The sequence below is a fragment of the Ambystoma mexicanum genome, chromosome 4q, assembly GCF_040938575.1.
Source record: "Ambystoma mexicanum isolate Mex_15411 chromosome 4q, UKY_AmexF1_1, whole genome shotgun sequence".
NCBI classification, from domain to species: Eukaryota; Metazoa; Chordata; class Amphibia; order Caudata; family Ambystomatidae; genus Ambystoma; species Ambystoma mexicanum.
In genome coordinates, this window is record NC_090928.1 from 1,122,682,993 (window position 1) to 1,122,695,210 (window position 12,218).

Below are 12,218 nucleotides of genomic sequence, written 5' to 3' on the forward strand. Positions count from 1 at the left end.
CGCAAATTCTCGCCTCCGGAAATCAATTACACGATTACTGACAAGGAACTTCTGGCTATCAAGTCTGCCTTTAAGGCTTGGCGGCATTATCTGCTGGGGGCCCGACACACCGTTACTGTGATTACGGATCACCGAAACCTGCAATATTTGAAAACCGCAAAAGCCCAATCCTCTAGACAACTCCGTTGGGCATTATTCTTTGCCGAGTTTGACTTCATAATTACCTATCGACCTGGTACAAAGAACGGTAAAGCTGATGCTCTTTCTCGGATGGGAGTGGAAGAACACTTGATTAACCCAAAACCTGTACCAATCATTCCCGAACAAAGAATTCTGGGTGTAATCGCCACAGAATCCATAGAGGAAGTTAAGGATAAAGCCAGGCAACTTGTAACTCCAGCAGACATACAGAATTGGCATCTGCAGGGAAAGGACTTTGCAGTAAAGGACAACTTATTGTATTTCCAAGAACGATTATATCTACCCAGCACAGATTTACAGAAAAAAGTAATCTCTTGTTATCACGACTCTTTAATGGAAGGTCATCCTGGTATAGCCAAGACCTCAGAAAAGATCAAGCGCTACTTCTGGTGGCAGTCTTGGAAAGAAGATATTAGAGACTTTATAATGTCCTGTGGAGTATGCGCCCAATACAAGAGTCAAAAGGAAAGACCAGCAAGCCTCTTACGCCCTATTGACATCCCACCTCGCCCTTGGCATACGCTTTCTATGGACTTCATCACCGATCTACCTCCATGCTCCGGATACAATACGATTCTAGTAATCGTGGACTTATTCTCCAAGATGGCGCATTTCATTCCGCTCAAAGGCTTGCCAACAGCAGCAACTCTGGCCCGAGAATTTCTCGAAAACATCGTCCGACTGCACGGTTTTCCTTTGGTTCTAATTTCGGATCGAGGTAGTCAATTTATTTCTCATTTTTGGCGAAGTTGCTGTCGGTCGGCTCAAATTGATGTGAGACTATCGACCAGTCACCACCCTCAGACCGATGGACAAACCGAGAGGACCAATCAAACTCTGGAACAGTATTTACGCTGCATGCTGCAACAAACTGAAAAAACTTGGAAAGATATCCTTTGGATAGCCGAATATGCCTACAATAACTCTGTCCATTCGGGAACTGGGAAAACCCCGTTTTTTCTTTTGTACGGCAGTCACCCTCGAACCTCGGAGTTGGATCCCCTCCAAGATCTTGAAACACCAGCAGTAGACTACCTGCATTCTACAATCACCCAAGCCTTTAAGGAAGCTGGTTCTCACCTTCAAAGGGCTAAAGAACAATACAAGAAAGGAGCAGATCAACATCGGAAGGAAGCCCCTCACTATCAAGTAGGGGATCAAGTCTGGTTATCCACTAAATATTTATCTCTAAAAGGGCCACGCACATTCAACCCAAGATACCTTGGTCCCTATTCCATCACTACCATAGTAAATCCAGTAGCGGTCAAGTTGGACTTGCCCCCGCACATGAAGATACATCCGGTCTTCCACGTCTCTCTATTAAAACCCGTGCAACCTCAAACCCGACTAACCAAATCTCCAAAACCTATCCTAGTTGATGGAGAACTCGAGTTTGAAGTCAAAAGCATTCTGGACTCCAAGATCTCCAAATCTAAACTATTCTACCTAATTGACTGGAAAGGCTACGGCCCCCAAGAGAGATCCTGGGAACCTGCTGAATATGTCCACGCTCCTCGCCTAATCAAAAGATTTCACCGAACATTTCCTGACAAGCCAAAACCCCCGGAGAAGCCCGGTTTGGGAGGGGCCTTGAGGGGGGTTACTGTCATGATCTCTGCTTCCAAAAGGTCAGGGTTTTCCCAACTCCCTTGGAAGCAGATCCATAACCCAGGTTCCGCGTGCCAACCAGTCCCAATTGGGACCTTTTGGACCCAGTCCTGGCGCCAGTGGCACCAGGCTCATAAATATGCCCAGTCCCAGCGCTGGAAGCGCCGGGCTCATAATGCTTGGGTGGACTTACCTGCAGCAGACCATGCTGCTTACTTGCCTGCCAGTTGAGCCTCTGATCCTCTTCTGTTTGGAACTACTTTTCCTGTTGGGTGGGGCTGGAGCCACTCCCTAGATTCAGAACACTGGAACTCTTCTGGAAGGCAGGAACTCTTTTCTTACCAGGAACTCTTTTCTTACCTAGGCGTGGCTGTGGAAGGAGACACCTAAGCACTACAGGAGGCTATTTAAACCACACCCGGTGGATGAATCTTGCTTTGCGTTATTCTGCACCCTCTGCAGCAGAACGCTCATCGTGTCTTCTGCATCCGGTCCTGGGCCTAAGGAAAAAGGCGTACCATCCTGACTCCAGTCTTCAGCAACACCTATAAAGACAAGAAAGAACAGGTTAGCATTCCGGCATCTGAAAGGAAAAGGCTTACCATCCTGAATCCAGTCTTCAGCAACACCTATAAAGACAAGAAAGAACAGGTTAGCATTCCGGCATCTGAAAGGCAAAGGCTTACCTACTCTTCGTGCGCTCCGGAGGTCTTCACACTGCATTCCGGCATCTGAAAGACAAAAGCTTACCAACTCTTCGCACGCTCCGGAGGCCGTCGGCGCTGCATCCCGCATCTGAAAGACAAAACAAGGTGCGTTTAAATACATTGGGGAACTTTAATACTCACATGCCAATACTCCTTTCCACATCTAACCCAGTGGGTATTCCGGCACCCTGCAGCCGCACCGAACTTGTACCTGCAAAATAAAAAGACAGTTAGAGCGCATCGTGAAGCTGGCAACAAGCGCTTACTTACGTGCTTCCAGGCGCTTCTATTCCTCACACGGGCTCCATCTTCAACTCACTTCAGCCCGTCATCCGCCATCGCCGGAACCCTGCAAAACAAGAGACATCATTATTAAAGACTTTAAAGACATTTGAGTTACTCGAAACTTACCGTTCGTGCAGTAAACGACGGACAGCAGTCCTCTGAAGTCAAGAGGCCTGCGCTACCTATCCAGTGAGGAAACTGGTTACAGCACCCTGCCCCGAGGCAGATGGAGAGCTCGGCATTCACTTACCTAAGGTGAGAGCGTTAACCTTTGGGGGTCTACAGGAGAGGAGAAGAGGAAAGAGATAGGGACACCCTTACTTGCCTGCCAGTTGAGCCTCTGATCCTCTTCTGTTTGGAACTACTTTTCCTGTTGGGTGGGGCTGGAGCCGACCCCTAGATTCAGAACACTGGAACTCTTCTGGAAGGCAGGAACTCTTTTCTTACCAGGAACTCTTTTCTTACCTAGGCGTGGCTGTGGAAGGAGACACCTAAGCACTACAGGAGGCTATTTAAACCACACCCGGTGGATGAATCTTGCTTTGCGTTATTCTGCACCCTCTGCAGCAGAACGCTCATCGTGTCTTCTGCATCCGGTCCTGGGCCTAAGGAAAAAGGCGTACCATCCTGACTCCAGTCTTCAGCAACACCTATAAAGACAAGAAAGAACAGGTTAGCATTCCGGCATCTGAAAGGAAAAGGCTTACCATCCTGAATCCAGTCTTCAGCAACACCTATAAAGACAAGAAAGAACAGGTTAGCATTCCGGCATCTGAAAGGCAAAGGCTTACCTACTCTTCGTGCGCTCCGGAGGTCTTCACACTGCATTCCGGCATCTGAAAGACAAAAGCTTACCAACTCTTCGCACGCTCCGGAGGCCGTCAGCGCTGCATCCCGCATCTGAAAGACAAAACAAGGTGCGTTTAAATACATTGGGGAACTTTAATACTCACGTGCCAATACTCCTTTCCACATCTAACCCAGTGGGTATTCCGGCACCCTGCAGCCGCACCGAACTTGTACCTGCAAAATAAAAAGACAGTTAGAGCGCATCGTGAAGCTGGCAACAAGCGCTTACTTACGTGCTTCCAGGCGCTTCTATTCCTCACACGGGCTCCATCTTCAACTCACTTCAGCCCGTCATCCGCCATCGCCGGAACCCTGCAAAACAAGAGACATCATTATTAAAGACTTTAAAGACATTTGAGTTACTCGAAACTTACCGTTCGTGCAGTAAACGACGGACAGCAGTCCTCTGAAGTCAAGACGCCTGCGCTACCTATCCAGTGAGGAAACTGGTTACAGCACCCTGCCCCGAGGCAGATGGAGAGCTCGGCATTCACTTACCTAAGGTGAGAGCGTTAACCTTTGGGGGTCTACAGGAGAGGAGAAGAGGAAAGAGATAGGGACACCCCAATAACCCCAGTTCATTAACCCCCATATTTTCTATCTGCAGACATCTTACTCTACACGTCAGGCATACAGTGCACAGAGGTACAGCCCAAAGAGCCATCCGGGTGCTGCACATCACCTTTGAAGATACGGTAGTCGCCCAGTCAAGACCAGCGCCTCTGCGAGAATCAGGTGAGCGTTACAGAACGCAAAGCCTACCGCAAAACTCTCGCCCAGGCGCTATGGAAACCTCGGATACTGACCACCTAGCCCGGTTACTTGGGGAACTAAGGGCAGAAGTGCATGCAGCTCGTCAGGAAACGAATGCTCTAGGAAGGGAACTAATTATTTCCAAGGAGAGAACAGATGATCTTGCTAGACAATTGCTACAGTCACAAGCCGGACAGACCTCGCTACCCGCATCAGGGGCAAATCTTCCTTCAACATCCTCTATGAATCCAGTGCAGATCAACCTACCTGGGAATGTACCTCTGGCTCCGCCCGAACGATTTTCTGGTGACCCAAAGAGGTTTGCGGTATTTATCAATCAGTGCCGGTTGCACTTCTTATGCCGGCCAGCAGCCTTTCCAACTGATCAAGCTAAAGTAGCTTTTGTACTTTCGTACCTTAGTGGCAATGCGGCAGACTGGTCGATCCCTCTAGTTAATCAAGATGATCCGATTCTCCATGATTTTCAAGCCTTTCAGCTTAGTATGGAAAAACTGCTTGCAAGACATGCACAGGGGCAGGCCTTGGACAATGAGCTTCTTTCGTTGCGACAGGGTAATCAAGACCTTTTGGCTTATATTGCATCTTTCAATAGACTAATAGTGGAAACTCAATGGCCTGAGGACAAAAGGATTACGCTGTTTTATAGAGGTCTACGTGGAGAGCTCAAAGACGTTTTAGCCCAAGTAGTGAATCCCCCACAAGACTGTTCGGATTATATAGACTTGGTCGTTCAAATAGATCACAGACTGCAGAACAGGAAGGCCGATCGTTCCAAGTTTGAGGCTCGAGTATTTTCCAAACCGCCAACTCCTTCCAAAGGAGTAGACTCTGGGGAACCCATGCAAATAGGGGGTCTGAAAGGCCCTCTAACACAAAGGGAGCGGGAAAGGAGAAAACAGTTGCAATTATGCCTATATTGCGGAAACTCAGGGAACTTTCTTCGAGACTGTCCGGTGAAACCTGCCAAGAAGGCAGTAGGAGCTGCAGTTACCACAGTTACAAACTCTGAGCAGGGAAACGACCTCGCCCGACAAGAATAGAGGTCCTCTTGCCGAGCGTGAAAACCAGTTCCGTGACCTCGCATTTCGTGATACCTATGGTCCTCATTAGCCCTGATAATCCGGATCGATTACATGCAATTGAAGCTTACGTCGACAGCGGTGCCATCGGCAATTATGTGGATCATGAAATGGTTTTGAGGATGAATCTAACTCTTTGTCCCAAGGCTGTAAAGGACGTCATTACTACGGTGGATGGTACGGAGATAGCCTCCGGGCCAGTAACACATACCACTCAAGAGGTGACGCTAGTAAGTCAAGATGGACACCATGAGAAGATCGTGTTCGATGTGATCAAGGCCCCTCAGTTCCAGATTATTCTAGGAATACCTTGGTTAGAGAAACACAATCCTCTGATCGATTGGCGAGCAAGAACGGTCCAGTTTCCAGAATGTGTCTCTACTTGTCACCCTCCACCTGGTGTTGCACTGGCAGCAATTTCTTCAGAGACTCTCCAGTTACCTCCCGAATACCTAGAATACCAAGATGTTTTCCGGAAGGAGCAGGCTAACTCTCTACCTCCTCATAGGTCTTATGACTGCCAGATAGACCTGATACCTGGATCTACTCCTCCTTGTAGTAGAATTTATGCCCTCACCGAGCCTGAGAACCTTCACCTTCGACAATACCTGGATCAATACCTGGCAAATGGGTTTATTCGTCCTTCCAAGTCCCCTGCTTCTTCAGCTTTGTTCTTCGTTCCAAAAAAGGAAGGAGACCTTAGAACTTGTATCGATTATCGCTCCCTGAACCAGATCACCGTTAAGAATAGATATCCGTTACCTTTGATCCCTGAACTCCTGGACCAAGTCAGAAAAGCATGCATATATACAAAGCTGGATCTTAGGGGAGCTTACCACTTGGTACGAGTAAAAGAGGGCGATGAATGGAAGACGGCCTTCCGCACCAAGTATGGGCTATTTGAATATCAGGTCATGCCCTTCGGACTTTGCAATGCCCCGGCCGCCTTTCAATATTTTATGAACGATGTCCTCAGAGAACTCATAGATGTGTGTGTTGTTGTTTACATTGACGACATTCTCGTTTATTCTTCATCGGAATCTGAACATCGGAAACACGTGAAAATGGTCCTCGAAAGATTGCGTCAACACAAACTTTTCGCTAAGTTGGAAAAATGTGTTTTCAACGTGACTGAAGTTGAATTCTTGGGATTCATATTATCACCTGGCGGAGTGCGTATGGATTCAAAAAAGGTCGATGCAGTTCTCAAATGGCCATCACCATCCTCCGTAAAAGGTGTGCAAAGCATGTTAGGCTTCGCTAACTTTTACCGCAGGTTTATCCCTGAGTTCTCTCGAATAGTCCAGCCCATCACTGCCTTGTTAAAGAAAAACAAACGTTTTGAATGGTCTACCGAGGCGGAACAAGCTTTCCAGGATTTGAAGACTAAATTTATCTCTGCACCAATCTTAAAACACCCTCGCCCCGAACTCCCCTACATCGTGGAAACTGATGCTTCAAGCCTTGCCATGGGGGCAGTTCTATCACAAAAGGACCCGGTAACCAATCAGTTGCATCCCGTGGCATTTTGGTCCCGCAAATTCTCGCCTCCGGAAATCATTTACACGATTACTGACAAGGAACTTCTGGCTATCAAGTCTGCCTTTAAGGCTTGGCGGCATTATCTGCTGGGGGCCCGACACACCGTTACTGTGATTACGGATCACCGAAACCTGCAATATTTGAAAACCGCAAAAGCCCAATCCTCTAGACAACTCCGTTGGGCATTATTCTTTGCCGAGTTTGACTTCATAATTACCTATCGACCTGGTACAAAGAACGGTAAATCTGATGCTCTTTCTCGGATGGGAGTGGAAGAACACTTGATTAACCCAAAACCTGTACCAATCATTCCCGAACAAAGAATTCTGGGTGTAATCGCCACAGAATCCATAGAGGAAGTTAAGGATAAAGCCAGGCAACTTGTAACTCCAGCAGACATACAGAATTGGCATCTGCAGGGAAAGGACTTTGCAGTAAAGGACAACTTATTGTATTTCCAAGAACGATTATATCTACCCAGCACAGATTTACAGAAAAAAGTAATCTCTTGTTATCACGACTCTTTAATGGAAGGTCATCCTGGTATAGCCAAGACCTCAGAAAAGATCAAGCGCTACTTCTGGTGGCAGTCTTGGAAAGAAGATATTAGAGACTTTATAATGTCCTGTGGAGTATGCGCCCAATACAAGAGTCAAAAGGAAAGACCAGCAAGCCTCTTACGCCCTATTGACATCCCACCTCGCCCTTGGCATACGCTTTCTATGGACTTCATCACCGATCTACCTCCATGCTCCGGATACAATACGATTCTAGTAATCGTGGACTTATTCTCCAAGATGGCGCATTTCATTCCGCTCAAAGGCTTGCCAACAGCAGCAACTCTGGCCCGAGAATTTCTCGAAAACATCGTCCGACTGCACGGTTTTCCTTTGGTTCTAATTTCGGATCGAGGTAGTCAATTTATTTCTCATTTTTGGCGAAGTTGCTGTCGGTCGGCTCAAATTGATGTGAGACTATCGACCAGTCACCACCCTCAGACCGATGGACAAACCGAGAGGACCAATCAAACTCTGGAACAGTATTTACGCTGCATGCTGCAACAAACTGAAAAAACTTGGAAAGATATCCTTTGGATAGCCGAATATGCCTACAATAACTCTGTCCATTCGGGAACTGGGAAAACCCCGTTTTTTCTTTTGTACGGCAGTCACCCTCGAACCTCGGAGTTGGATCCCCTCCAAGATCTTGAAACACCAGCAGTAGACTACCTGCATTCTACAATCACCCAAGCCTTTAAGGAAGCTGGTTCTCACCTTCAAAGGGCTAAAGAACAATACAAGAAAGGAGCAGATCAACATCGGAAGGAAGCCCCTCACTATCAAGTAGGGGATCAAGTCTGGTTATCCACTAAATATTTATCTCTAAAAGGGCCACGCACATTCAACCCAAGATACCTTGGTCCCTATTCCATCACTACCATAGTAAATCCAGTAGCGGTCAAGTTGGACTTGCCCCCGCACATGAAGATACATCCGGTCTTCCACGTCTCTCTATTAAAACCCGTGCAACCTCAAACCCGACTAACCAAATCTCCAAAACCTATCCTAGTTGATGGAGAACTCGAGTTTGAAGTCAAAAGCATTCTGGACTCCAAGATCTCCAAATCTAAACTATTCTACCTAATTGACTGGAAAGGCTACGGCCCCCAAGAGAGATCCTGGGAACCTGCTGAATATGTCCACGCTCCTCGCCTAATCAAAAGATTTCACCGAACATTTCCTGACAAGCCAAAACCCCCGGAGAAGCCCGGTTTGGGAGGGGCCTTGAGGGGGGGTACTGTCATGATCTCTGCTTCCAAAAGGTCAGGGTTTTCCCAACTCCCTTGGAAGCAGATCCATAACCCAGGTTCCGCGTGCCAACCAGTCCCAATTGGGACCTTTTGGACCCAGTCCTGGCGCCAGTGGCACCAGGCTCATAAATATGCCCAGTCCCAGCGCTGGAAGCGCCGGGCTCATAATGCTTGGGTGGACTTACCTGCAGCAGACCATGCTGCTTACTTGCCTGCCAGTTGAGCCTCTGATCCTCTTCTGTTTGGAACTACTTTTCCTGTTGGGTGGGGCTGGAGCCACTCCCTAGATTCAGAACACTGGAACTCTTCTGGAAGGCAGGAACTCTTTTCTTACCAGGAACTCTTTTCTTACCTAGGCGTGGCTGTGGAAGGAGACACCTAAGCACTACAGGAGGCTATTTAAACCACACCCGGTGGATGAATCTTGCTTTGCGTTATTCTGCACCCTCTGCAGCAGAACGCTCATCGTGTCTTCTGCATCCGGTCCTGGGCCTAAGGAAAAAGGCGTACCATCCTGACTCCAGTCTTCAGCAACACCTATAAAGACAAGAAAGAACAGGTTAGCATTCCGGCATCTGAAAGGAAAAGGCTTACCATCCTGAATCCAGTCTTCAGCAACACCTATAAAGACAAGAAAGAACAGGTTAGCATTCCGGCATCTGAAAGGCAAAGGCTTACCTACTCTTCGTGCGCTCCGGAGGTCTTCACACTGCATTCCGGCATCTGAAAGACAAAAGCTTACCAACTCTTCGCACGCTCCGGAGGCCGTCGGCGCTGCATCCCGCATCTGAAAGACAAAACAAGGTGCGTTTAAATACATTGGGGAACTTTAATACTCACGTGCCAATACTCCTTTCCACATCTAACCCAGTGGGTATTCCGGCACCCTGCAGCCGCACCGAACTTGTACCTGCAAAATAAAAAGACAGTTAGAGCGCATCGTGAAGCTGGCAACAAGCGCTTACTTACGTGCTTCCAGGCGCTTCTATTCCTCACACAGGCTCCATCTTCAACTCACTTCAGCCCGTCATCCGCCATCGCCGGAACCCTGCAAAACAAGAGACATCATTATTAAAGACTTTAAAGACATTTGAGTTACTCGAAACTTACCGTTCGTGCAGTAAACGACGGACAGCAGTCCTCTGAAGTCAAGAGGCCTGCGCTACCTATCCAGTGAGGAAACTGGTTACAGCACCCTGCCCCGAGGCAGATGGAGAGCTCGGCATTCACTTACCTAAGGTGAGAGCGTTAACCTTTGGGGGTCTACAGGAGAGGAGAAGAGGAAAGAGATAGGGACACCCCAATAACCCCAGTTCATTAACCCCCATATTTTCTATCTGCAGACATCTTACTCTACACGTCAGGCATACAGTGCACAGAGGTCCAGCCCAAAGAGCCAACCGGGTGCTGCACATCACCTTTGAAGATACGGTAGTTGCCCAGTCAAGACCAGCGCCTCTGCGAGAATCAGGTGAGCGTTACACGCTTGTAGCTCCATTATCTGTGTGGCTGGGAGATGGGTGTACCCTTCTCTTATTAACATCTCCTTAGCTATTCCCCTCCCCCTCCCTCTCTCTGACTCTGGGGGGTTCCATATCTCGCCAAAATAGGCAGCATACTTTGCGTGTGCGTCTGCTGCTGCATTCCCTTCTCCATTAGTGTGTGCGGTGCATTTGACCAAGGCTAATTCTTGGGGGTCATTTATTACTTCAATTAGTTCAGCCAATAAGAGGGCATGTTGCACTGGAGTGCCCTCAGCTCTCCTAAACCCTCTTCTCCTCCATTTGGACAACCCTGAGTGGACAGTAGACGTGACATATGCACTGTCGGAATATATGGTCACTCGTTTGTCAAAGCTTTCCTTCAACGCCAAGATCAGTGCAGCTAATTCAGCTGCTTGAGCAGAGTAATGCTGTGGTAATTGTACGCATTTCATCGCCACACACACCGGTACCTCTGTCATTTTTACCACTGCTGCCCCAGTTCTCCTTATCCCGTCACTTTGGTCAATTGTTGATGACCCATCAATGAACAAGATCTCACCTCCGTCTAGTGCGTTCTCTTCAACCTTTCTAGTACATGAGTACATTTCAGTAGTCTTTGTACAATCGTGTGCATAGTCTCCTTCCTCAATTACTTCTGCTATAAACCTTGCAGGGTTGACCGTGCTGCATCTAACAATCGATAGTTCAGCTCTAGATAAGATGATCTCATAACCTGACGCCCTCTGCGTGGTTAGTGTGGACTTAGGCTTGTTCAATATTGCAAATAGTGCATGTTCCACAAATAGTGTGGTTGGGCACCCCATGGTGATTGCTGATGCTTTCTCTACCGCAAAGGCAGCTGCGCCGAGACCTTGTTCGCAAGGGAAATGACCTAACATCACAGGATCCAAATGGCCGCTGTAAAACGCTACTGGTTTGTAGCCCATGCTTGTTTTTTGAGCCAACACTGATTTCATTACTGCTGAGTCGCAATGTAAAAATATAAAGAATTGTCGTTCATAATCTGGGGTGGCCAGTACCGGAGCGGTTGATATTGCATCTTTCAGTTCATCAAAAGTCTCTTTCATTTCCATTGTTCACCCCAACTTTTTCTCCCCTTTGTTAGCTTCTTTTAACACCTCAAGTAGGGGTCCTATGTATGAGCTGTAATCAAATACCCATGCTCTACAGTAGTTGCACAGACCTAGGAACTGCTGTAATTCTCTCACTGTTTGTGGCAATGGCGTTTTTGAAATGGCCTGTGCTCTTTGTGGTGCAATCTTTCTTCCATATTGGGATATGAGCTGGCCAATGTAAAGTACCTGTTCCTGACAGTACTGTAACTTTTCCTTGTCTACCTTGTAACCTTTTTCAGCCAATATTGTCAGCATCTTTAATGAGTCCTCTCTGCATCTTCTTTCGTTTGTGCTGCAAATTATTATGTCGTCAACATACTGCAACACTGTGCTTTCTACTTCAATGTTACCCAAATCCATCTGTATTACTCTGTTGAATATTGAGGGTGACGCGCAGTACCCTTGTGGCAATCTGGTGTGTTTCCACTTGGTGTTTCTGTAAGTGAAGCTTGTCAGATCTTGTGAGTCTGGGTGCAGTGGTATTGAGAAAAGGGCATTTTTAAGGTCGATCACTGTAAACCGTGATGCCTCTGCTGGAATGCCGCACAATATTGTGGCCGGGTTTGCTGCTATGGGGTATTCTGCTTCCACTATGTTGTTCAAAGGCCTGAGGTCCTGTATGAAGCGCCAAGACCCCCCTTTAGCCTTGCGCACTGGGTATACAGCTGTGTTGCATGGTGATTCTGATGGGACCAATATGCCATTATTTATAAAGGCCGTTATTGTTTCATATATGCCCTCAT